The following is a 26,443-nucleotide window of genomic DNA, read 5'->3' as shown; positions in this document are numbered from 1 at the left end:
AGCATCACAGCGCCCCCTGCTGGCCCCAAGGCGCCATCGCGCTAAACAAGAAAAGGCCCAAACATAGGCCTTCTAACCACCATCCAGCTCGGCTAAAAATAAATTAAATTGCAGGAACGCTTTCATGAGCAGTTCGGAGGAAGACCCACCAACCATCCCAGTGGACACTTCTGAACACACTCCCTTGAACAGCTCACAGGAAGAGTCACTGACCATCCCAGTGACACCAATCAACACAGGCCACAGAAAAATGACGGACAGCCTCTTAACGCAGCTGCCAGCAAACTTCGACCTCACCGACACCGGCACCCTTGGATCAAGGTGGAAGAGGTGGCTGAGGGATTTCGAAGTGTGTCTGAAAGCGGCAGGCACATTAGAAGATGAACAAAAACTCAACCTTCTAAATCACGCCGTAGGACCAAATGTGAGAGACATTCTTGAAGAAATTCCTGAGAACAACATAGACACGTTACACCAAGTTGAAAACAACGCTCACAGAGTACTTCACACCTCACACAAATGTGGACTACGAACGGCACATATTCCACACCACCAAACAACACAAAGGTGAAACTATAGATGCATTCGTCATGAGACTACGAGCAAAGATGAAACATTGTGATTTCAATAGCTACTCCAATGAGGAGGCCCTCAGGTCACAAATGATAGTGGGGTGTGAAAGCGCCGACTTCCGCAAACAACTACTGCAGCAGCCGCGCAACCTTGACGAAATCCTACGCCTGGCGCGATCGGACGCGGCCCTTGCCGCACAAGTTGAAGGCCTGGATGACATAAAGATCACCCATGGAAAACACGATAGCCTCAACAAACTAGAGGGGACGGCAGGAAACAGTGATCCTTTCTGCTACAGGTGCGGACACGAATACCCCCACGAAGGAATGTGCCCCGCTATGGGCCAGAACTGCTCAGCATGCGTTGGAGAAAACCACTACAAAGCCGTCTGTCTGATTTTCTGAACCAAGATGAGAGGGGCAGGAAGGAACCACAAGTCCATGCCAGAACCGGAACAAAATCAATCAACGCCCCACCACCATCGAGGATCACACCAGCCCCATGAACAAGGGCGCCACAAACACCACGATGAGCAAACGGAAAGAAGGCACGACAGGAGAGAATGGAGGGAGAACAAGACACCACTGCCCAAGACAAGAAGAAGACCACGAAGGTACGTACGGTGCCTCATAGAACAGTCACAGTCTGACAACGTGTCCAGCGCATCATCTGAAAGGATACCTATACGCCTTAGGAAACAGCACAGCAAAAGAACATAGCCCAATCCTCCGAATACAAGTGAACCAAACAGCAGCAGTTTCTGATTGACACGGGGGCAACCGTAAACGTGATCAGTGAAAAAGTCTATGAAAGCATACCAAATGCCCCCCACCTGAAACCAGCTCGAACACTCATTTTTCCATATGGATCAAAGACCCCCCTGGCATGCAAAGGGTTCTTCATGGCATCGTATCGATACAAGGAACATGAAAAGGAAATTCCCATGCACGTGCTGGAGGCAGCTACTGAGAGCGTATGCATACTGAGCTATCAAGCAGCAATAGAAATGGGACTAATCCATATATTGTACCGTCTCATGGTTCACAAATATCTAGACCCCACAGCAAGCATAGACCAAGTCTTCCCATCACTATTCAAAGGCCTTGGAAAACTGAAGGACAGACAGATAGAACTCCACATCGACACCAAAGTCCCACCCATAGCCCAACACTATCGGGGAATACCCATAAATATTCAAAAACAGTTTGAAAATGAACTAACGAAGCTGCTGGAAGCAGACATTATTGAACCTGCAGAAGGACCCACCCCATGGGTCTCTCCAATTGTACCCGTGCCCAAAAAGGACTCCCAAAACATCCGAATATGCATGGACATGAGAAGGCCAAACGAGGCCATATTAAGGGAACGCCACCAAGCCCCTAGAATAACCGATATGGTACATCTGTTAAATGGAGCAACCGTGTTCTCAAAACTGGACCTCAATAAAGGGTACCACCAGTTGGAACTTTGCAAGAACTCCCGATATATAACCACTTTTGCCACCCACCTAGGTCTCTTCCGCCATAAGCGGCTCAGCTTTGGCGTGTCGTCCGCGGCTGAAATTTTTCAAGCAGAAATCCATAACATCATCAAACATCTACCCAACTGCTTGAACTACAGCGACGACATCTTGGTATTCGGACAAAATCAAGAGCAGCACGATGATACGCTAATGAGAGTGTGCATGGCCTTGGAAGAGGCACGACTCACACTGAACAAAGACAAGTGTGAATTTCGCAAGAAAACACTCCGCTTCTTTGGTCACATATTCTCTGAGAAGGGAATGACACCCGACCTGGAGAAAGTCAGCGCACTCCAAGAAGCCAAGCCGGCCGCCACCACATCGGACCCCAGGTCATTTTTGGGCCTTGCAAGTTACTGCACCAGAGACTTCGCCTCCATTAGCGAACCCCTCCGGGCACTTATCAAACTCAACACAGACTTCATATGGACACCACAGTGCCAAGAAGCGTTTCAAACAATTAAGGACCGCATCTCTGATGCCCGAAACATGGCATATTTCGACCCCAAGAGAACGACAGAACTCATCGTCGACGCCAGTCCAGTAGGCCTAGGCGCCATTCTAACACAACTTGATGACAGAGAAGAAAGCAAAAAGCACATAATATCCTATGCCAGTCGAAGCCTCTCCAAAACTGAGCAAGCCTACTCCCAGGCGGAGAAGGAAGGTCTGGCCGTAGTGTGGGCTTGTGAACACTTCCATTTGTTCTTATACGGAAAACCTTTTGTAGTCGTAACGGACCATCAAGCCCTCATTTTTATCTACGGCAACCCGCAGGCAAAAATGCCACCACGAATAGCTCGATGGGCCCTCTGACTAAAGGACTATCGGTTCTCCATCACTCATAGACCCGGAAAGGAGCAGAACCCCGGCGACTTCCTCTCAAGACATCCAAAGGACGCGTGTGGACCAGAACCATCCATAGCTGACCAGTACATACAATATGTCATTCACAGCAACACGCCACAAGGGCTGGACATGGATCACATAACTCGTGAGTCAAACACGGACCAAGGGATACAAACCATCCTCCAATGCCTAGAGACAGGGTGATGGAAGCACGCAAAACAAATTCGAGAAACCATGAACGAAGACATCAAGCAGGACATCACTTGCTTCTTAGCTGTGAAAGAAGAACTTGCTAAATCAGACGAAGGAATGCTGCTCAAGGGAACAAAGCTCGTGATACCGCGCAGTTTGCGCCAGAAAGTACTCGAACTTGCCCATGAAGGACACAGAGGGATCGTGTCCACCAAAAGGATGCTGAGGCAGAAGCTATGGTTCCCACAGCTAGATACCGCAGTAGAAGAACTACTACAAGACTGCCCCACCTGTGCACTTGTGAAGCCACACACCTCCCCAGAACCTCTAAACATGACCGCACTACCCGAAGGGGCATGGGAAGAGATAGCCATTGATCATTTTGGGCCCATAGAAGGAGGAGAATACATTCTGGTGGCCGTAGATGAGTATTCAAGATACCCCGATCTACAGATAGTCCCATCAACATCTGCACACCATACCAGTCCTAGATCGGATGTTCGCAACGTACGGAGTACCCAAGGTAGTCAAGTCTGACAATGGACCTCCATTCACAGGACAGGACTTCCAAAGATTTGGCGAATACATGGGCTTCAGACACAGAAAAGTAACACCTTTATGGCCACAAGACAATGGGACCGTTGAGCGGTTCATGAGCAACATCAAACACACCACACAAATTGCTCGCATCACGGGAGAGCCTGTCGAGAAACTATTATATCAACTCATGCGAGACTACAGAAATACGCCACACAGCACCACAGGAAAAACACTTTCAGAAGTGATGTTCGGGCGAACAATAAGAACACGAATACCACATGTGGCCATTGAGGAAGATCGTTATGCAAGGGACGCAGAAATGAGGGAGAAGGATACACGCATGAAGGAAACCATGAAAAGGGCCGCGGATACAAAACGGCGAGCCAAGACAAATGATTTGGCGCCAGGAGACATGGTGATAGTCCACCAGCCCCAACCTCGGAAAAACGTAGCCCCATTCAGCGAGGAGCCTCTCCTCATCATCCGCAAGAAAGGATCACTCATCACCGCGGAAGGAGACCGCAAGACCATAACAAGGAACTCATCCCACTTCAGAAGGGTGTCGAGAGCCCCAGCCTTAGGTGACACAAACCTGAGTGATGAGCTCACTCCATGAGATGCTCCATATGAAGGAGACAGAGAAGACTCCGAAGGAGAAGTGGATCCTGAGACATGGACAGACCTTTCGACAAGAATAAAAGGTCGACCAACAAGGACGAGAAAAAAGCCCCACCGCCTCATTGAGGAAATGAACTAAGTTGGACTTAAGGTTTAGTAACGGGAGGGTGTGATGTCCTCACTTTCTTATCTGTTGGACGACAGTCCTCTGTTTATGTTTGATCTGCGGGCTGCGACCCGCGTATGTTGAGGGGCGGGGTTACCGCCTAGGGGTTAGTTCGATGCAGGGATCCAGTGAATAAAGACGTGTTGCACCCCAGCTCCGTGTCGGCCCTCTCTCTAGCGTGTGCCTGAGTGAGAGCCTGAATGAGAGCGTAAGGAGGTCCACCAACGACCTCATCACAAATGAGAAGGCCGATGGCAGAGTTGCTTGAGAACAATCAATTATCCTCAAGGAACAGAATAATTGTGCGGAACTGTATGCAGGATTTTGTTTATTACTGACTTGGCTGTGTCACAAACTGAGAATCATCCTTATTCTTTGAGAGTGCTACTCCAGTTGATCATATGCTTTACAAAATATAGTGTTTCTTTTAGTTTGTTTATTAGTTTTATGCAAATGTGTCCTGCAATATACATATCCCTCCCTGCATTCCCATTTAGGTCATATTAGTATTAGTTATAGTTTATATTATTCCAGTTTCTCCTAAATTGTAGCTTTATTAGATGGTTATATTTATTTTCTCATTTATATGAAGGGGAGATTTTATAATGTATTATCGACGCACCATTGTACATAGTTCGATGTTCTGATGCATGCGTATTCGTGTATGGTCCTGGAATGCCCATTCCAGAATCATAGGCGAAGCGCAGTTGGAGTAGGAAGTTCGCCCCACCTCACTTATCACAAATAAACGGAATTATATATCATAATTCATCGAGTCAGCGAATCTATCATTTTATTACACCCCCATTGTAAAGGAGCCAAATGCAGTCAGGGCTAGACACCCCTCACCTTTCTCACGTCACCACGAGGTCCAAAGGTGAGCAAGACCCCAACAGCCAAGAAGAGCCCGTGAGGCAGACACAAGGGCCACGTGTCCTCAGCCTGATGATGACCCTCAAAGACGTGGATTTGGGATTCATAGTGCGCATGTGTAGAGAATGCGTGACCCTGCATTCCAATGCGCATGTGCAAAGAAGGCGTGTTTCGTCAGTGACCCTGGCTGGTACCCTATAGCAGCACAATGCGCATGTGCAGAAAACCCTAACTTGCTGAAGAGCATGGCTCAGTCTGGCGAAAGACACTGCGCATGTGCACAGAAACACGTTTGGTAGAGGGCCTTTGTGGGAACACACCACGCAGGCGCACAGATGCTTCGACAATGCAACGGGCCTGACTGTAGAGGCACACTGCGCATGTGCAGAGAAGAAGTGTGACTAATGGGACTAGTGAAGTCTATAGAGGCACACTGCGCATGTGCAGAGAAGAAGTGCGACTAATGGGACTAGTGAAGTCTATAGAGGCACACTGCGCATGTGTATGGAAGCCTTCTCTTTATCGTGAGCCTGGCTAGTAGTCTGTGATGTTACAATGCGCATGTTTCTCTGCGGAGTGTGTGCTTAATAGTCTGAAGGTAGGAGTGTGCTGTTTACTGCCGGGCGTCCGGCCGGCCGGCCGGACATAACGCGCATTACTTTCTCACGGATGACGGGTGGTTGCCGGCCAGGAGGAAGTGCCCACATGGATTTACTTCACGGAAGAGGGAATTCTGCTCCATTGCGAGAGCGCTTTTCTGTCACTCTCTGCAGAGTGTCCAGAGAGATGGACTGTGTGCACATCGTGCAAGCCCTGACCAGGGAGGGGCGCTGTGTTCATGCACGGTCCCTGGACTGTACACACTACACAGCGAGTGAGTGACCTGTGTGCACACGGATGGGAAGTGGTGCTGTGTACTGTATATACAGGGAGGGGCGCTGTGTTCATGTACTGTCCCTGGACTGTACGCAGGGAGTGTGTGACCTATGTGCACACGGATGGGAAGTGGTGCTGGGTACTGTATTTACAGGGAGGGGCGAGGAATCTCCCCTGCTCTCATTTATCTCTACTGCCACAGAATCATGGGCAGCACTGATTGGGAATCTCCCCTGCTCTCATTTATCTCTACTGCCACAGAATCATGGGCAGCACTGATTGGGAATCTCCCCTGCTCTCATTTATCTCTACTGCCACAGAGTCATGGCCAGCACTGATTGGGAATCTCCCCTGCTCTCATTTATCTCTACTGCCACAGAATCATGGGCAGCACTGATTGGGAATCTCCCCTGGTCTCATCTATCTCCACTGTCCCAGAGTCACTGCAAGCACTAATTGGGACTCTCCCCTGCTCTCAGCTATCTCCACTGCCCCAGAGTCATTGCCAGCACTGACTGGGAATCTCCCCTTCTGTCATCTATCTCTACTGCCCCACAGTCACAGCAAGCACTGATTGGGGATCTCCCCTGCTCTCATCCATCTCCACTGCCCAAGTCACTGTCAGCACTGATTGGGAATCTCCCCTGGTCTCATCTATCTCGACTGTCCCAGAGTCACTGCCAGCATTAAATGGGACTCTCACCTGCTCTCAGCTATCTCCACTGCCCCAGAGTCATTGCCAGCACTGACTGGGAATCTCCCCTGCTCTCATATATCTCTACTGCCCCACAGTCGCAGCAAGCACTGATTGGGGATCTCCCCTGCTCTCATCTATCTCCACTGCCCACAGTCACTGCCAGCACTGAATGGGAATCTCCCCTGCTCTCATCTATCTCTACTGCCCAGAGTCAGAGCAAGCACTGATTAGGACTCTCCCCTGCTCTCATCCATCTGCCAGCACTGATTGGGAATCTCTCCTGTTCTCATCCATCTCCACTGCCCAGAGTCACTGCCAGCACTAATTGGGACTCTCCCCTGCTCTCAGCTATCTCCACTGCCCCAGAGTCATTGCCAGCACTGACTGGGAATCTCCCCTGCTCTCATATATCTCTACTGCCCCACAGTCCCAGCCAGCACTGATGGGGAATCTCCCCTGCTCTCATTTATCTCTACTTCCCCAGAGTCACTTCCAGCACGTATTGGGAATCTCCCCTGCTCTCATCTATCTCCAATGCCTCAGATTCACAGCCAGCACTGATTGGGGATCTCCCCTGCTCTCATCCATCTCCACCGCCCCAGAGCCACTGCCAGCACTGACTGGGAATCTCCCCTGCTCTCGTCTATCTCTCGGGCCAACAGTCACAGCCAGCACTGATGGGGAATCTCCCCTGCTCTCATTTATCTCTACTGCCGCAGGGTCATGGCCAGCACTGATTGGGAATCTCCCCTGCTCTTATTTATCTCTACTGCCCCAGAGTCCAAGCCAGCACTAATTGGGAATCCCTCATGCTCTCATCTATCTCCACTGCCCCAGAGTCACTGCCAGCACTGAATGGGAATCTCCCCTGCTCTCAGCTATCTCCACTGCCCCAGAGCCACTGCCAGCACTGACTGGGAATCGCCCCTGCTCTCATCTATCTCTCTGCCCAACAGTCACAGCCAGTACTGATTAGGAATCTCCCCTGCTCTCATTTATCTCTACTGCCGCAGAGTCATGGCCAGCACTGATTGGGAATCTCCCCTGCTCTCATTTATCTCTACTGCTGCAGAATCATGGGCAGCACTGATTGGGAATCTCCCCTGGTCTCATCTATCTACACTGTCCCAGAGTCACTGCAAGCACTAATTGGGACTCTCCCCTGCTCTCAGCTATCTCCACTGCCCCAGATTCATTGCCAGCACTGACTGGGAATCTCCCCTTCTGTCATCTATCTCTACTGCCCCACAGTCACAGCAAGCACTGATTGGGGATCTCCCCTGCTCTTATCTATCTCTACTGCCCCAGTGTCACAGCCAGCATTAATTGGGAATCTGTCATGCTCTCATCTATCTCTACTGCCCCAGAGTCACTGCCAGCACTGAATGGGAATATCCCCTGCTCTCATCTATCTCCACTGCCCCAGAGCCACTGCCAGCACTGACTGGGAATCTCTCCTGCTCTTATCTATCTCTCTGCCCAACAGTCACAGCCAGCACTGATTGGGAATCACCCCTGCTCTCATTTATCTCTACTGCCGCAGGGTCATGGCCAGCACTGATTGGGAATCTCCCCAGCTCTCATCCATCTCCACTGCCTAAATCACTGTCAGCACTGATTGGGAATCTACCCTGCTCCCATCTATCTCCGCTGTTCCAGAATTACTGTCAGCACTGATTGGGAATCTCCCCTGCTCTTATCTATCTCTACTGTCCCAGAGTCCAAGCCAGCACTAATTGGGAATCATTCATGCTCTCATCTATCTCCACTGCCCCAGAGTCACTGCCAGCACTGAATGGGAATATCCCCTGCTCCCAGCTATCTCCACTGCCCCAGAGCCACTGCCAGCACTGACTGGGAATCGCCCCTGCTCTCATCTATCTCTCTGCCCAACAGTCACAGCCAGCACTGATTGGGAATCACCCCTGCTCTCATTTATCTCTACTGCCGCAGAGTCATGGCCAGCACTGATTGGGAATCTCCCCTGGTCTCATCTATCTACACTGTCCCAGAGTCACTGCCAGCACTAATTGGGACTCTCCCCTGCTCTCAGCTATCTCCACTGCCCCAGAGTCATTGCCAGCACTGACTGGGAATCTCCCCTTCTGTCATCTATCTCTACTGCCCCACAGTCACAGCAAGCACTGATTGGGGATCTCCCCTGCTCTCATCCATCTCCACTGCCCAAGTCACTGTCAGCACTGATTGGGAATCTCCCCTGGTCTCATCTATCTCGACTGTCCCAGAGTCACTGCCAGCACTAAATGGGACTCTCACCTGCTCTCAGCTATCTCCACTGCCCCAGAGTCATTGCCAGCACTGACTGGGAATCTCCCCTGCTCTCATATATCTCTACTGCCCCACAGTCCCAGCAAGCACTGATTGGGGATCTCCCCTGCTCTCATCTATCTCCACTGCCCACAGTCACTGCCAGCACTGAATGGGAATCTCCCCTGCTCTCATCTATCTCTACTGCCCAGAGTCAGAGCAAGCACTGATTAGGACTCTCCCCTGCTCTCATCCATCTGCCAGCACTGATTGGGAATCTCTCCTGTTCTCATCCATCTCCACTGCCCAGAGTCACTGCCAGCACTAATTGGGACTCTCCCCTGCTCTCAGCTATCTCCACTGCCCCAGAGTCACTGCCAGCACTGACTGGGAATCTCCCCTGCTCTCATATATCTCTACTGCCCCACAGTCCCAGCCAGCACTGATGGGGAATCTCCCCTGCTCTCATTTATCTCTACTTCCCCAGAGTCACTTCCAGCACGTATTGGGAATCTCCCCTGCTCTCATCTATCTCCAATGCCCCAGATTCACAGCCAGCACTGATTGGGGATCTCCCCTGCTCTCATCCATCTCCACCGCCCCAGAGCCACTGCCAGCACTGACTGGGAATCTCCCCTGCTCTCATCTATCTCTCGGGCCAACAGTCACAGCCAGCACTGATGGGAAATCTCCCCTGCTCTCATTTATCTCTACTGCCGCAGGGTCATGGTCAGCACTGATTGGGAATCTCCCCTGCTCTTATTTATCTCTACTGCCCCAGAGTCCAAGCCAGCACTAATTGGGAATCCCTCATGCTCTCATCTATCTCCACTGCCCCAGAGTCACTGCCAGCACTGAATGGGATGCTCTCATCTATCTCTCTGCCCAACAGTCACAGCCAGTACTGATTAGGAATCTCCCCTGCTCTCATTTATCTCTACTGCCGCAGAGTCATGGCCAGCACTGATTGGGAATCTCCCCTGCTCTCATTTATCTCTACTGCCACAGAATCGTGGGCAGCACTGATTGGGAATCTCCCCTGCTCTCATTTATCTCTACTGCCGCAGAGTCATGGCCAGCACTGATTGGGAATCTCCCCTGCTCTCATTTATCTCTACTGCCACAGAATCATGGGCAGCACTGATTGGGAATCTCCCCTGGTCTCATCTATCTCCACTGTCCCAGAGTCACTGCAAGCACTAATTGGGACTCTCCCCTGCTCTCAGCTATCTCCACTGCCCCAGAGTCATTGCCAGCACTGACTGGGAATCTCCCCTTCTGTCATCTATCTCTACTGCCCCACAGTCACAGCAAGCACTGATTGGGGATCACCCCTGCTCTCATCCATCTCCACTGCCCAAGTCACTGTCAGCACTGATTGGGAATCTCCCCTGGTCTCATCTATCTCGACTGTCCCAGAGTCACTGCCAGCACTAAATGGGACTCTCACCTGCTCTCAGCTATCTCCACTGCCCCAGAGTCATTGCCAGCACTGACTGGGAATCTCCCCTGCTCTCATATATCTCTACTGCCCCACAGTCACAGCAAGCACTGATTGGGGATCTCCCCTGCTCTCATCTATCTCCACTGCCCACAGTCACTGACAGCACTGAATGGGAATCTCCCCTGCTCTCATCTATCTCTACTGCCCAGAGTCAGAGCAAGCACTGATTAGGACTCTCCCCTGCTCTCATCCATCTGCCAGCACTGATTGGGAATCTCTCCTGTTCTCATCCATCTCCACTGCCCAGAGTCACTGCCAGCACTAATTGGGACTCTCCCCTGCTCTCAGCTATCTCCACTGCCCCAGAGTCATTGCCAGCACTGACTGGGAATCTCCCCTGCTCTCATATATCTCTACTGCCCCACAGTCCCAGCCAGCACTGATGGGGAATCTCCCCTGCTCTCATTTATCTCTACTTCCCCAGAGTCACTTCCGGCACGTATTGGGAATCTCCCCTGCTCTCATCTATCTCCAATGCCCCAGATTCACAGCCAGCACTGATTGGGGATCTCCCCTGCTCTCATCCATCTCCACCGCCCCAGAGCCACTGCCAGCACTGACTGGGAATCTCCCCTGCTCTCATCTATCTCTCGGGCCAACAGTCACAGCCAGCACTGATGGGGAATCTCCCCTGCTCTCATTTATCTCTACTGCCGCAGGGTCATGGCCAGCACTGATTGGGAATCTCCCCTGCTCTTATTTATCTCTACTGCCCCAGAGTCCAAGCCAGCACTAATTGGGAACCCCTCATGCTCTCATCTATCTCCACTGCCCCAGAGTCACTGCCAGCACTGAATGGGAATCTCCCCTGCTCTCATCTATCTCTCTGCCCAACAGTCACAGCCAGTACTGATTAGGAATCTCCCCTGCTCTCATTTATCTCTACTGCCGCAGAGTCATGGCCAGCACTGATTGGGAATCTCCCCTGCTCTCATTTATCTCTACTGCCACCGAATCATGGGCAGCACTGATTGGGAATCTCCCCTGGTCTCATCTATCTCCACTGTCCCAGAGTCACTGCAAGCACTAATTGGAACTCTCCCCTGCTCTCAGCTATCTCCACTGCCCCAGATTCATTGCCAGCACTGACTGGGAATCTCCCCTTCTGTCATCTATCTCTACTGCCCCACAGTCACAGCAAGCACTGATTGGGGATCTCCCCTGCTCTTATCTATCTCTACTGCCCCAGTGTCACAGCCAGCATTAATTGGGAATCTGTCATGCTCTCATCTATCTCTACTGCCCCAGATTCACTGCCAGCACTGAATGGGAATATCCCCTGCTCTCATCTATCTCCACTGCCCCAGAGCCACTGCCAGCACTGACTGGGAATCTCTCCTGCTCTTATCTATCTCTCTGCCCAACAGTCACAGCCAGCACTGATTGGGAATCACCCCTGCTCTCATTTATCTCTACTGCCGCAGGGTCATGGCCAGCACTGATTGGGAATCTCCCCAGCTCTCATCCATCTCCACTGCCTAAGTCACTGTCAGCACTGATTGGGAATCTACCCTGCTCCCATCTATCTCCACTGTTCCAGAGTTACTGTCAGCACTGATTGGGAATCTCCCCTGCTCTTATCTATCTCTGCTGTCCCAGAGTCCAAGCCAGCACTAATTGGGAATCCTTCATGCTCTCATCTATCTCTACTGCCCCAGTGTCACAGCCAGCATTAATTGGGAATCTGTCATGCTCTCATCTATCTCTACTGCCCCAGAGTCACTGCCAGCACTGAATGGGAATATCCCCTGCTCTCATCTATCTCCACTGCCCCAGAGCCACTGCCAGCACTGACTGGGAATCTCTCCTGCTCTTATCTATCTCTCTGCCCAACAGTCACAGCCAGCACTGATTGGGAATTACCCCTGCTCTCAGCTATCTCCACTGCCCCAGATTCATTGCCAGCACTGACTGGGAATCTCCCCTTCTGTCATCTATCTCTACTGCCCCACAGTCACAGCAAGCACTGATTGGGGATCTCCCCTGCTCTTATCTATCTCTACTGCCCCAGTGTCACAGCCAGCATTAATTGGGAATCTGTCATGCTCTCATCTATCTCTACTGCCCCAGAGTCACTGCCAGCACTGAATGGGAATATCCCCTGCTCTCATCTATCTCCACTGCCCCAGAGCCACTGCCAGCACTGACTGGGAATCTCTCCTGCTCTTATCTATCTCTCTGCCCAACAGTCACAGCCAGCACTGATTGGGAATCACCCCTGCTCTCAGCTATCTCCACTGCCCCAGATTCATTGCCAGCACTGACTGGGAATCTCCCCTTCTGTCATCTATCTCTACTGCCCCACAGTCACAGCAAGCACTGATTGGGGATCTCCCCTGCTCTTATCTATCTCTACTGCCCCAGTGTCACAGCCAGCATTAATTGGGAATCTGTCATGCTCTCATCTATCTCTACTGCCCCAGAGTCACTGCCAGCACTGAATGGGAATATCCCCTGCTCTCATCTATCTCCACTGCCCCAGAGCCACTGCCAGCACTGACTGGGAATCTCTCCTGCTCTTATCTATCTCTCTGCCCAACAGTCACAGCCAGCACTGATTGGGAATCACCCCTGCTCTCATTTATCTCTACTGCCGCAGGGTCATGGCCAGCACTGATTGGGAATCTCCCCAGCTCTCATCCATCTCCACTGCCTAAGTCACTGTCAGCACTGATTGGGAATCTACCCTGCTCCCATCTATCTCCACTGTTCCAGAGTTACTGTCAGCACTGATTGGGAATCTCCCCTGCTCTTATCTATCTCTGCTGTCCCAGAGTCCAAGCCAGCACTAATTGGGAATCCTTCATGCTCTCATCTATCTCCACTGCCCCAGAGTCACTGCCAGCACTAATTGGGACTCTCCCCTGCTCTCAGCTATCTCCACTGCCCCAGAGTCATTGCCAGCACTGACTGGCAATCTCCCCTTCTGTCATCTATCTCTACTGCCCCACAGTCACAGCAAGCACTGATTGGGGATCTCCCCTGCTCTCATTTATCTCTACTGCCGCAGAGTCATGGCCAGCACTGATTGGGAATCGCCCCTGCTCTCATCTATCTCTCTGCCCAACAGTCACAGCCAGTACTGATTAGGAATCTCCCCTGCTCTCATTTATCTCTACTGCCGCAGAGTCATGGCCAGCACTGATTGGGAATCTCCCCTGCTCTCATTTATCTCTACTGCTGCAGAGTCATGGGCAGCACTGATTGGGAATCTCCCCTGGTCTCATCTATCTCCACTGTCCCAGAGTCACTGCCAGCACTAATTGGGACTCTCCCCTGCTCTCAGCTATCTCCACTGCCCCAGAGTCATTGCCAGCACTGACTGGGAATCTCCCCTTCTGTCATCTATCTCTACTGCCCCACAGTCACAGCAAGCACTGATTGGGGATCTCCCCTGCTCTCATCCATCTCCACTGCCCAAGTCACTGTCGGCACTGATTGGGAATCTCCCCTGGTCTCATCTATCTCGACTGTCCCAGAGTCACTGCCAGCACTAAATGGGACTCTCACCTGCTCTCAGCTATCTCCACTGCCCCACAGTCACAGCAAGCACTGATTGGGGATCTCCCCTGCTCTCATCTATCTACTGCCCGGCCACAGTCACTGCCAGCACTGAATGGGAATCTCCCCTGCTCTCATCTATCTCTACTGCCCAGAGTCAGAGCCAGCACTGATTAGGACTCTCCCCTGCTCTCATCCATCTGCCAGCACTGATTGGGAATCTCTCCTGTTCTCATCCATCTTCACTGCCCAGAGTCACTGCCAGCACTAATTGGGACTCTCCCCTGCTCTCAGCTATCTCCACTGCCCCAGAGTCATTGCCAGCACTGACTGGGAATCTCCCCTGCTCTCCTATATCTCTACTGCCCCACAGTCCCAGCCAGCACTGATGGGGAATCTCTCCTGCTCTCATTTATCTCTACTTCCCCAGAGTCACTTCCAGCACGTATTGGGAATCTCCCCTGCTCTCATCTATCTCCAATGCCCCAGATTCACAGCCAGCACTGATTGGGGATCTCCCCTGCTCTCATCCATCTCCACCGCCCCAGAGCCACTGCCAGCACTGACTGGGAATCTCCCCTGCTCTTATCTATCTCTCTGGCCAACAGTCACAGCCAGCACTGATGGGGAATCTCCCCTGCTCTCATTTATATCTACTTCCCCAGAGTCACGTCCAGCATGTATTGGGAATCTCCCCTGCTCTCATCTATCTCCAATGCCCCAGATTCACAGCCAGCATGGATTGGGGATTTCCCCTGCTCTCATCCATCTCCACTGCCCACAGTCACTGCCAGCACTGAATTTGAATCTACCCTCCTCTCATCTATCTCCACCACCCCAGAGCCACTACCAGCACTGACTGGGAATCTCCCCTGCTCTCATCTATCTCTCTGCCCAACAGTCACTTCCAGCACGTATTGGCAATCTCCCCTGCTCTCATCTATCTCCACTGCCCCAGATTCACAGCCAGCACAAATTGGGAATCTCCTCTGCTCTCATCCATCTCCACTGCTCAAGTCACTGCCAGCACTGATTGGGAATCTCCCCTGGTCTCATCTATCTCCACTGCTCCAGAGTCACTGCCAGCACTGACTAGGAATCTCCCCTGCTCTCATCTATCTCTACTGCCCCACAGTCCCAGCCAGCACCGATTGGAATCTCCCCTGCTCTCATTAATTTCTACTGCCTCAGAGTCATGGCCAGCACTGATTGGGAATGTCCCCTGTTCTAATCTATCTCTCCTGCCCCAGATTCACAGCCAGCACGGATTGGGAATCTCCCCTGCTCTCATCCATCTCCACTGCCCAAGTCACTGTCAGCACTGATTGGGAATCTCCCCTGCGCCCATCTATCTCCACTGTTCCGGAGTCACTGTCAGCACGGATTGGGAATCTCCCCTGCTCTTATCTATCTCTACTGCCCCAGTGTCACTGCCAGCACTAATTGGGAATCTGTCATGCTCTCATCTATCTCTACTGCCCCAGAGTCACTGCCAGCACTGAATGGGAATATCCCCTGCTCGCATCTATCTCCACTGCCCCAGAGCCACTGCCAGCACTGACTGGGAATCTCTCCTGCTCTTATCTATCTCTCTGCCCAACAGTCACAGCCAACACTGATTGGGAATCACCCCTGCTCTCATTTATCTCTACTGCCGCAGGGTCATGGCCAGCACTGATTGGGAATCTCCCCTGCTCTCATCTATCTCTCCTGCCCCAGATTCACGGCCAGCACAGATTGGGAATCTCCCCTGCTCTCATCCATCTCCACTGGTTAAATCACTGTCAGCACTGATTGGGAATCTACCCTGCTCCCATCTATCTCCACTGTTCCAGAGTCACTGTCAGCACAGATTGGGAATCTCCACTGCTCTTATCTATCTCTACTGCCCCAGAGTCCAAGCCAGCACTAATTGGGAATCTCTCATGCTCTCATCTATCTCCACTGTCCCAGAGTCACTGCAAGCACTAATTGGAACTCTCCCCTGCTCTCAGCTATCTCCACTGCCCCAGATTCATTGCCAGCACTGACTGGGAATCTCCCCTTCTGTCATCTATCTCTACTGCCCCACAGTCACAGCAAGCACTGATTGGGGATCTCCCCTGCTCTTATCTATCTCTACTGCCCCAGTGTCACAGCCAGCATTAATTGGGAATCTGTCATGCTCTCATCTATCTCTACTGCCCCAGAGTCACTGCCAGCACTGAATGGGAATATCCCCTGCTCTCATCTATCTCCACTGCCCCAGAGCCACTGCCAACAATCTCTCCTGCTCTTATCTATCTCTCTGCCCAACAGTCACAGCCAGCACTGATTGGGAATCACCCCTGCTCTCATTTATCTCTACTGCCGCAGGGTCATGGCCAGCACTGATTGGGAATCTCCCCAGCTCTCATCCATCTCCACTGCCTAAGTCACTGTCAGCACTGATTGGGAATCTACCCTGCTCCCATCTATCTCCACTGTTCCAGAGTTACTGTCAGCACTGATTGGGAATCTCCCCTGCTCTTATCTATCTCTGCTGTCCCAGAGTCCAAGCCAGCACTAATTGGGAATCCTTCATGCTCTCATCTATCTCCACTGCCCCAGAGTCACTGCCAGCACTGACTGGGAATCGCCCCTGCTCTCATCTATCTCTCTGCCCAACAGTCACAGCCAGTACTGATTAGGAATCTCCCCTGCTCTCATTTATCTCTACTGCCGCAGAGTCATGGCCAGCACTGATTGGGAATCTCCCCTGGTCTCATCTATCTCGACTGTCCCAGAGTCACTGCCAGCACTAAATGGGACTCTCACCTGCTCTCAGCTATCTCCACTGCCCCAGAGTCATTGCCAGCACTGACTGGGAATCTCCCCTGCTCTCATATATCTCTACTGCCCCACAGTCACAGCAAGCACTGATTGGGGATCTCCCCTGCTCTCATCTATCTCCACTGCCCGCCCACAGTCACTGCCAGCACTGAATGGGAATCTCCCCTGCTCTCATCTATCTCTACTGCCCAGAGTCAGAGCCAGCACTGATTAGGACTCTCCCCTGCTCTCATCCATCTGCCAGCACTGATTGGGAATCTCTCCTGTTCTCATCCATCTTCACTGCCCAGAGTCACTGCCAGCACTAATTGGGACTCTCCCCTGCTCTCAGCTATCTCCACTGCCCCAGAGTCATTGCCAGCACTGACTGGGAATCTCCCCTGCTCTCCTATATCTCTACTGCCCCACAGTCCCAGCCAGCACTGATGGGGAATCTCTCCTGCTCTCATTTATCTCTACTTCCCCAGAGTCACTTCCAGCACGTATTGGGAATCTCCCCTGCTCTCATCTATCTCCATTGCCCCAGATTCACAGCCAGCACTGATTGGGGATCTCCCTTGCTCTCATCCATCTCCACCGCCCCAGAGCCACTGCCAGCACTGACTGGGAATCTCCCCTGCTCTTATCTATCTCTCTGGCCAACAGTCACAGCCAGCACTGATGGGGAATCTCCCCTGCTCTCATTTATATCTACTTCCCCAGAGTCACGTCCAGCATGTATTGGGAATCTCCCCTGCTCTCATCTATCTCCAATGCCCCAGATTCACAGCCAGCATGGATTGGGGATTTCCCCTGCTCTCATCCATCTCCACTGCCCACAGTCACTGCCAGCACTGAATTTGAATCTCCCCTCCTCTCATCTATCTCCACCACCCCAGAGCCACTACCAGCACTGACTGGGAATCTCCCCTGCTCTCATCTATCTCTCTGCCCAACAGTCACTTCCAGCACGTATTGGCAATCTCCCCTGCTCTCATCTATCTCCACTGCCCCAGATTCACAGCCAGCACGGATTGGGAATCTCCTCTGCTCTCATCCATCTCCACTGCTCAAGTCACTGCCAGCACTGATTGGGAATCTCCCCTGGTCTCATCTATCTCCACTGCTCCAGAGTCACAGCCAGCACAAATTAGGAATCTCCCCTGCTCTCATCCATCTCCACTGCCCCAGAGTCACTGCCAGCACTAACTGGGAATCTCCCCTGCTCTCATCTATCTCCACTGACAGAGTCACTGCCAGCACTGACTAGGAATCTCCCCTGCTCTCATCTATCTCTACTGCCCCACAGTCCCAGCCAGCACCGATTGGAATCTCCCCTGCTCTCATTCATTTCTACTGCCTCAGAGTCATGGCCAGCACTGATTGGGAATCTCCCCTGTTCTAATCTATCTCTCCTGCCCCAGATTCACAGCCAGCACGGATTGGGAATCTCCCCTGCTCTCATCCATCTCCACTGCCCAAGTCACTGTCAGCACTGATTGGGAATCTCCCCTGCGCCCATCTATCTCCACTGTTCCGGAGTCACTGTCAGCACGGATTGGGAATCTCCCCTGCTCTTATCTATCTCTACTGCCCCAGTGTCACTGCCAGCACTAATTGGGAATCTGTCATGCTCTCATCTATCTCTACTGCCCCAGAGTCACTGCCAGCACTGAATGGGAATATCCCCTGCTCGCATCTATCTCCACTGCCCCAGAGCCACTGCCAGCACTGACTGGGAATCTCTCCTGCTCTTATCTATCTCTCTGCCCAACAGTCACAGCCAACACTGATTGGGAATCACCCCTGCTCTCATTTATCTCTACTGCCGCAGGGTCATGGCCAGCACTGATTGGGAATCTCCCCTGCTCTCATCTATCTCTCCTGCCCCAGATTCACGGCCAGCACAGATTGGGAATCTCCCCTGCTCTCATCCATCTCCACTGGTTAAATCACTGTCAGCACTGATTGGGAATCTACCCTGCTCCCATCTATCTCCACTGTTCCAGAGCCACTGCCGGCACTGACTGGGAATCTCCCCTGCTCTCATCTATCTCTCTGCCCAACAGTCACAGACATCACTGATTAGGAATCTCAACTGCTCTCATTTATCTCTGCTGCCGCAGAGTCATGGCCACCACTGATTGGGAATCTCCCCAGCTCTCATTTATCTCTACTGCCGCAGTGTCATGGGCAGCACTGATTGGGAATCTCCCCTGGTCTCATCTATCTCCACTGTCCCAGAGTCACTGCCAGCACTAATTGGGACTCTCCCCTGCGCTCAGCTATCTCCACTGCCCCAGGGTCATTGCCAGCACTGACTGGGAATCTCCCCTTCTGTCATCTATCTCTACTGCCCCACAGTCACAGCAAGCACTGATTGGGGATCTCCCCTGCTCTCATCCATCTCCACTGCCCAAGTCACTGTCAGCACTGATTGGGAATCTCCCCTGGTCTCATCTATCCTCACTGCCCAGAGTCACTGCCAGCACTGAATGGGAGTCTCCCCTGCTCTCATCTATCTCCACCGCCCCAGAGCCACTGCCAGCACTGACTGGGAATCTCCACTGCTCTCGTCTATCTCTCTGCCCAACGATCACAGGCAGCACTGATGGGGAATCTCCCCTGCTCTCATGTATCTCTACTGCCGCAGAGTCCTGGCCAGCACTGATTGGGAATCTCCCCTGCTCTCATTTATCTCTATTGCCGCAGAGTCATGGGCAGCACTGATTGGGAATCTCCCCTGGTCTCATCTATCTCCACTGTCCCAGAGTCACAGCCAGCACTAATGTGGACTCTCCCCTGCTCTCATCTATCTCCACTGCCCACAGTCACTGCCAGCACTGAATGGGAATCTCCCCTGCTCTCATCTATCTCCACCGCCCCAGAGCCACTGCCAGCACTGACTGGGAATCTCCCCTGCTCTCATCTATCTCTCTGCCCAACAGTCACAGCCAGCACTGACTGGGAATCTCCCCTGCTCTCATCTATCTCTCTGGCCAACAGTCACAGCCAGCACTGATGGGGAATCTCACCTGCTCTCATTTATCTCCACTTCCCCAGTGTCACTTCCAGCACGTATTGGGAATCTCCCCTGCTCTCATCTACCTCCACTGCCCCAGATTCACAGCCAGCACTGATTGGGAATATCCCCTGCTCTCATCCATCTCCACCGCCCAAGTCACTGTAAGCACTGATTGGGAATATCCCCTGCTCCCATCTATCTCCACTGTTCTGGAGTCACTGTCAGCACGTATTGGGAATCTCCCCAGCTCTCATCCATCTCCACTGCCCCAGAGTCCCTGCCAGCACTGATTGGGAATCTCCCCTGCTCTCATCTATCTCCACTGCCCCAGAGTCCCTGCCAGCACTGATTGGGAATCTCCCCTGCTCTCATCTATCTCTACTGCCCCAGAGTCACGGACAGCACCGGTACGGAGTCTCCCCTGCTCTCATCCATCTACACTGGGAATCTGCAACTGGCATTCAGCAATGGAGAAGTAAATCTAAAAAGAAAATGAAGCTATAGTGAAACAGAGACGAAAGATCAACTTCCTGGAATAGAATGCCACTGGTAGTTTGGTGAGGGTGTTTGTATCAGTTTTCAATAGGACCACCCCCAAAGTTAGTTCAGAAGCATCTGTCTCCACTATATATGGTTGAGTATTGTCAGGATGTTGCAAGACAGGGGCATCCATGAAAGCAAGCTTCAGTTCCTGAAATGCTCAATCAGTGTCTTGGTTCCAAAGATAAGCCTGTTTGGTACTTGTAATGCTGACACTTTCAAGGAGTAGTTTGGGATAAAGCTCCTGTAATAGTTGGCTAATCCCACGAACCGCTGTAACGCTTTGACATCTGGTCAAGAAACCCAGTTAAGAATTGCTCAAACCTTTTTTGGATCCATTTGTATGCCTTCCGTGCTTATTACCTATCCCTGGCGCTCCATGTTGGTCTGGTGAAATTGGCATTTCTCGAGTTTGGTTGTTTCATCGTAGGCATTCCAATCCTTCTGTTACTTGTTGGACATGGAGAATATCAAGATGACACCTAGGTAAACCCAGACCGACCTCACAATAAGGTCTGAGAACACGGAATCCATGAAGCATTGGAAAGTTGCAGGGCGTTGCTAAGCCCGAACAGCATGACATTATACTCGAAATGCCTGAATGGTGTTTTAAAGGCAGCTTTCCATTCATGCCCTGATTTCATCAGCACCTAGTGGTAGACTCCCACCAAATCAAATTTAGAGAAGAGTTTAGCATCTCTTAAGGACTCCACAATGTCCGAAATGAGGGGTAACAGGTGGTGGTCTTTGGTGGTAATGTCATTTAATAACCGGTAATAGATACAAGGCCTAACGGTGCCCTCCTTCCTAGGAACAAAACACAACTGTGACCTAAGAGGCGACCCAGACTCATCGAGGTATCTCTTCAGTTCAGTTCTCTCTGCCTCAGTCAGTGAATACAGTCTACAATTGGGCAGATTGTGGTTTGATTCCAGGACTATCTCGCAATCAAAGGCACAATGACGGGATAAGGGTATGGTGCTGGGATCACAAAATATATCTCGATAGGAAGAGTAAATCTCTAAGTAAAGATAAACAGGACATCAATTGCTGTACACCGGGCTCTGAATGTAAACATGGGGTTTCCATTAAAGTGGGACCATCCAAAGAAGAACAACAATGAAGAGTACAATGATTCGAAGAAAAGATCATTATACGGGTTGCCCAGTTGATACAGGGGTTATGTAACATGAGCCAAGGAAGACCCATCACAACAGGTTATACTGGAGATTTGATGATGTCAAAAGCCAATTGCTCGTGGTGCTGGTTGATATCCAAAGAGAGAGGTACTGACGGATGATCTATGGGTCCGGAAGACAAAGGAGAACCATCAATAAGCTGAACGTCAAAGTTCTGTATCTTGCACACTTGAGGAATAGAGAGGGAATGAACAAATCCTCTGTCCAAATAATTGCCAGGAGCTCAGCAATCCAATAGGGCAGTAGCCAAGACCGTCTTGGCGGGTGTATCGCCCCAAGAAAGGCATACATGAAGAATGAACAAGGGCGTTGGGTTCAAAAGAAATTTGGTTGCTTTGGGAAGATTCATGATGTACATAACTGGGCCCGTCCTTCGCCTCCCACACAAAGGCAGGCCCATTAGTTTTCCAATGGTCGTGTCGGTCGTACCGGACAGGTTTCCAGAAAATGGCCGGATCTCCTGCAATACATACTGTGAGAAATACTCCCCCCACCCTTTTCCAACACAAACACTTTCTTACATCGTAACAAACAATGGAGTAACACCACAGTGGTTTACCTGACATGTCCCAACACAAGGGTCAGGCAGAACCAGACCATTGCTGATAATTACACACACCTGACTGCCCTTTCCCTTCCCACCAGGGATAAAAGGCAGATGCACGAGAGCGCACTACGAGCAAGACCGAACGCATGAGGTAGCAGCTATACCGGACAGGCAGTTCAAAAGGAGGAGAAAGCCGCTGAGACCTGAAAGGACGACGAGGAGGGAATTGCCATTGCCCTTTTCAACTCAGCCCCATGAAAGCCTCTGGAAGTAGAATCAGAAGACCGGGAAGTTCAGCTGGCATGTGGTGTGACAGGTGTCAATGGTGCACAGGGCCCTCACGCGCTGATAGCCAAAGCAGGGAGCAGCACTTGCCACTGTGGTGCCGTCTTTGAATTCCGAGACAAGAAACTACAGCAAGTTCAGCGCAGCCGGTGAGTCGGAGAAAAGTGATTATAAACCGAACTGTGCTGGGCCAAGGTTGCAAGCAGCACAAGTGAATGAAAAAAGAACTTGTGTATTTGAACTTTAAAGAAGCCTCAGTAGGGGTCCAGATGCAGAGCGGTCCGGCGCTGAGGGGGTGCTCATTCAAAGGACTCTGACTGGAACCGATTTGTGTGTTGAAACTACAGGAACCAATAGGCCTTGGGGAGGCCAGCATGAAGTTTCAAGGTGATCATACAAGGGTTAAGCAAAACCCCTTGTACCATTGAAAGTCTTTGACACATTGAGGAAACAAGGTGATCTGTGTTAAAGGGGCACATTTGAGTCCAACTGAGGGATACCTACAAACCCCGGTAACCAATAACACACCCGCGAACATTGTATTCATAGAAGTGTGTAAAGCCTGGCTGGGGGCTTTAAGGAAAGCCTGACTGGGGGCTGAGGCCCGGACTTTGGTAAAGGGAAGAACCTAAGGGGTCTAAAAGGACTGTTTTGTGAACTGTGGCAAGTGTGAGCCTGACAGAGGGATGCAAAGAGAAAGCTAGGGGAAATGAACCCCCACTTTCTGATGAGATTGTGAACATTGTGAGCTAAGGCAAGTGTGAACCTGACAGAGGGATGCCCGAAAAAAAGCTAGGGGATGGGAACCCCGCTTTTCTGATGAAATGATAGAATCATGAACTGTGTTAGAATAGCTATGTGAACCCGACGGAGATATGCCAAGAAAAAACCAAGGGAAGTGAATTCTGCATTTTGATAAAGCAAAATTAACTGTGATATTGGCAAATGTGAACCTGGCTGAGGGGTGCCTGCGAATTGGGGTGAACAGTGATACACCCATGAACATTGTGTTGACAAGTGTGAACCCGGCTGAGGATGTCCACATTGAATGATTGTTTAAAAAGACATTGGGCCTCTTTATAACTGTGCTGGTCCGGAAACAACGGTGCCAGTACGCTTACCGGCACTATTGTTTCCGGACCAGCACACTACAACTCTGCGGGTGGGTGCCATCCCGTCTGCCAGAGTCAGAAATGCCGGGCGGAACGGCACCCGCTCACAGAGTTTTCACGGGAGCACCGTCACCATTAGCAACGGTGCTGGAGCTTCCGTGTCCCCATTCCCATGGAGTCCTATGTGTCTCCATGGAAATGGGGGCTAACAAAATTGCTGGTGCCTGACTTACTGGCCGCTGGATTTGGAATAGCCGGGTGGCAGCAGGAAGTCAGGCAGCAGTAATTTTTACGGGTTACCGCCGGACCTGTAATGAGGCCCATTGAAACTCTTGAATGTTACATTTGAATGAAAGGCTGTAGTGATCCCGACTGAGGGAGGCTAACACTGAGAGAGGGATCAAAGCCTGGCTGAGGGGGTTCCAAAGGTGAAGAGTAATCGCCCAATGTGAAGATTTACTAAAGGAACTTTTGTTGTTTATGGCACATCAGTTCCTCTGAGGCAAGAGACTTTGTATGAAAGAGACATGGGGCCTCATTACGACCCTGGCGGTAAGGGGTTAGCGCCAGCGTTCGCTGCGCCGACCCCTTACCGCCAATTACGGGGTCCCTTAGCGCCATGGCGCTTTTAACACCTGCTTTTAGCGGGTGTTAAAATCCATGGCGCTAAGGGACCATGGAGTTAATTACGCCACCGTAATTTACGGTGGCGTAAATAACGCCTTCCCCACTCCCATTATGCCCTATGGGGCAAAAATGGGAATGGGGAAGGGTAAATGGGGATTGGGGACTTACCGCCCGCCGACCTCGGAATGGGGCGGTAAGTCCGCCAACCACCATGGCGTAAACGTAGTTTACGCCATGGTGGTAAAGTCACGGCCCAGGCGGTAACTTACCGCCTGGGTCGTAATGAGGCCCATGGACACAGAAGGCACTGATATTTTTGTAAGCTCATGCTGGTGAAGCCCAGGAGTGTGCTGTGCTCAAGAGTCCTGCCTTGTCCCGTGCTAAAAACATAGGGCAGACCCGAGCTATACCATCCTGACTTATCATTTTGAGAACACTTCTTTCTTTTCTTGTGAACATTATCCCACACTATTTTGTAATGTAGCGGTAAGGATTGGCAATAGGTTTTGTAGTATACTACTTTATTTGACTAAGACACCACTAACACTGTATCATTATTATTTGATGGTCCTAGCTTGCTCCTATGTTAGATTTAGGTTTAGATTAGATTAGGCATTCATCTCATCCATTGTTACAGTTTAATAAACACCCATTAACTGTGATCACTTATGTCTCTCTTATCTCGCTACCATGCCTTCCTTACAACACAAAGACAATTGCTTCTTCTTCGGTTTCTTTGTGACTCGGTTAGAGGACCCCTCACCGATCCGATCTGAATCGGCTCTCCTGATGTCTCCCCCTGGGGTGTTTGTGTGGCCATAGGAGGAAGACTTGTTCCTGAGCGATTGTACCGACGTTCAGTTAGTCTGCGTTCCATTCACCTCTCAGATAACCGATGGTCTATCCGAAGTACCTGATCTATCAAGCCCTGCAATGACATCACCATGGGTATGTGCACAAGTTAGACTTTGAACTCATCTTGTAGCCCTTTCTGGAACAAGAAGAGTTGTATTACCTCTGTCCACAGGGATTTGGTAGCTAGTTGGTTAAACCTTCCAATATAGGAAATAGTGTACTGTTGCCTTGTCGGAGTCCCAGTAACTGGTCTTGAGCTGTAGCAGCCTGACTGGGCGATTTGAACACATTAAAAAATGCTTTTTTGAATCCAGCCAAGTCGTTGAGTGAGGGACTCTGAGATGACACATAAGGCATTGCCCAGGACTGTGTATTCCCAGCAAGATGGCTGATTATGTAGCCTATTTTAGTTTTGTCTGTGGCAAAGTGCTTAAGGCGTAGCATGAATCGGATTGTACAGTGATTGCAGAATTTAGTCAGCTTCTGGGGGTTTCCTTTATATTTCGTTACGCTGGCCTGTCCGATTCTGACTACACTTTCTGAATATGCTGTGGTAGTTGACAGGACCCATGCAGTATCACATTTTCAGTACGCAAAGCCACCACCTCATTTTGCAATTGTTGTACTTTGTCCCTTACTTCCTGCATGTCATCCATCTCGGGGTCAGAGGAAGCAGTCATGTGTTGCAATCTGTCAAGCCGGGCCCCCTGTGAGCCTCTATAGTTGGTAATTCTTGTGATAAGAATACGTCGGGTGCCCCGACCCAACCAAGCTCATGTCTGCATACCAACTATTTGAAAATTCTGGGTGGTGAACATTTTCAATGATGTCTAGTCCTAAGCCTCTGTAGGTATCATATTTGGCTCTTCTTGCTTCCCTTGTGTGGCGTGTTACTACAAAGTAACTGGAATGTATTATCAAACTGGAAAACATATCAGGAAACAATAACATAGCTATATTAGTGAGATGTTTCATTTTGTCGTCGGTAGTATTGACATGAAGGACTGTGTTATTAGCTTTCATGTTAATGGCAGTGGTACTATCATTCCTGAATTGTTTGTGTGGCACAGACATGTTAGTACTACTGTTATGTTAGTACTACTGTTATGTGTCGATGAATTAAAAATATTAGTATTCCCCCCTTTTGTATGTCTACCCCATATAAAAATTATACTCCAATATAGACCTTAGCTGAACATAATCCCAATTAACAACCAAGCAATATAATGTATTCCGCAAGAATAAGACAAGCTTACCATGGTATCATAGATGGTATTCTTCCTA

The 26,443-nt window shown here is 50.7% G+C and overlaps 1 protein-coding gene across 3 annotated transcripts in view; it reads right to left on the bottom strand.

Annotated features, from left to right (window-relative positions):
• The window catches only part of LOC138498165 (zinc finger protein 268-like), a 163,574-nt gene that overhangs the window by 71,839 nt on the left and 65,292 nt on the right, over positions 1-26,443 (bottom strand). Inside the window, exon 1 of one of the 3 annotated variants that reach the window (XR_011278711.1) lies at positions 5,310-5,466. The exons of 1 other annotated variant lie outside the window; for it this stretch is intronic. The gene's annotated coding sequence lies outside the window, so the exon portion shown is untranslated. Of the gene's footprint in view, positions 1-5,309; positions 5,467-26,443 lie in introns of those variants that run through there. One more of the 3 variants, XM_069622042.1, reaches the window with a different exon arrangement.

Source organism: Ambystoma mexicanum, chromosome 5q, assembly GCF_040938575.1.
Source record: "Ambystoma mexicanum isolate Mex_15411 chromosome 5q, UKY_AmexF1_1, whole genome shotgun sequence".
In the NCBI taxonomy this organism is placed as follows: Eukaryota; Metazoa; Chordata; class Amphibia; order Caudata; family Ambystomatidae; genus Ambystoma; species Ambystoma mexicanum.
The sequence above is the reverse complement of the archived record's forward strand: the minus strand, read 5'-3'. Positions and strand labels throughout refer to the sequence as shown.